This window comes from Micropterus dolomieu, unplaced genomic scaffold, assembly GCF_021292245.1.
Source record: "Micropterus dolomieu isolate WLL.071019.BEF.003 ecotype Adirondacks unplaced genomic scaffold, ASM2129224v1 contig_13374, whole genome shotgun sequence".
Lineage (NCBI taxonomy): Eukaryota > Metazoa > Chordata > Actinopteri > Centrarchiformes > Centrarchidae > Micropterus > Micropterus dolomieu.
Genome location: NW_025742360.1, coordinates 1,621 through 2,909, shown reverse-complemented (window position 1 = coordinate 2,909; position 1,289 = coordinate 1,621). Strand labels below are relative to the sequence as shown.

The following is a 1,289-nucleotide window of genomic DNA, read 5'->3' as shown; positions in this document are numbered from 1 at the left end:
TTATTTATTCTTCTTATTTCACAGCAGGTCCATCAGCCTCCACCTCTACCTCCATCACTGGTTTCATCCAGGAAGCTGACAGTGCTGGTAAGTTTAGGCCTACATCAACAATAACTAAACAATTATTCACCTCTAGCAACACTCAGTATATGAACATGTCAACTTACTGAAATGACTTATTTTATGTGTTAATCTTCCTCATAGGTCTACCTGTGGCTACTGAAGTGGAGAGCAGTACCATCGTGGTACCAGCACACCTGTCTCTCCAGTTTCTGCTGCTCCAGTGGATCCAGCTGACTGGACATCAGGACTTAACGACCAGTTACACGTTGATGTGGTGAGCGGTAAAACCAGCACAGGTTGACAGAGACATTTAGACTTTTCCAAAAAGACACTCAGACAGTAAAAGTCTTTTCTATCATTACATGTTTAGATCACTCATAAAGAAGCAGGTTGAGAAAATGATGCTGTCAGCTGTTTCCTAGTTTTTGTCTCTTAAACTCTTGTTTGGCTGTTATTAAAGATTTAAGCTTTGGTCATAATCACTTTATGAGTCTTTTTATTCAGCACTAAGTTCATCAGTGTCTACTGGCTCTTGAACTGCCATTAAGCTCAGTAGCTCTGGTGATATCATGTGTTTCCTGTTTGACTTCAAACATAGTAGATATAATAATATAGAGTTATTGTTTTTCAGCAGAATCAGCTTTATTGCCAAGTAGGTTCAAGAAATTTGCTTTGGTGTGTTTGTGCTAAACAAACATGACGGGTCTTATTTAAAAACAAGAGATGTTTCTGTGTCATATATAGTGACAACGCCCGAAAGTCAGAGGGGCCTCCAACTAAATTTTCAATAGGGCCCCCGAAGGCCGAGGGCCGGCTCTGCTTCCTGTATTCTGTATTTACTATGATGAAGGGTTTGTTTAGTCTTTGCAGTCACTTAATTAAAGAAGATTTTTTCAGTTTTGCCATAAAATTCCAAAATACTTGCGTTTATTAAATGAATAAAATAAAAAGTAAAATAATGAAGTTCAGTACAGGAAGACAGAGAGACTCCAGAGAAAGATGAGTTACTACCTTGAAGTTTTGTTGAAGCATCATTGGTTGTTGATTTTGTGTTTTCAGTTGTTGTTGTTGCTGGTTTAGTTGTTGTTGTTGTTGCTGGTTTAGTTGTTGTTGTTGTTGTTGCTGGTTTAGTTGTTGTTGTTGTTGTTGCTGGTTTAGTTGTTGTTGTAGTTGCTGGTTTAGTTGTTGTTGTTGTTGCTGGTTTAGTTGTTGTTGTTGTTGCTGGT

The 1,289-nt window shown here is 38.2% G+C and overlaps 1 long non-coding RNA gene across 1 annotated transcript; it reads left to right on the top strand.

Annotated features, from left to right (window-relative positions):
* The first annotated feature begins 16 nt into the window (after positions 1-16).
* Positions 17-542, top strand: LOC123966415. Its single transcript, XR_006823978.1, has 2 exons — positions 17-87; positions 205-542. It is a non-coding gene; the product is annotated as an uncharacterized LOC123966415 (long non-coding RNA).
* The last annotated feature ends 747 nt before the right edge of the window (positions 543-1,289 follow it).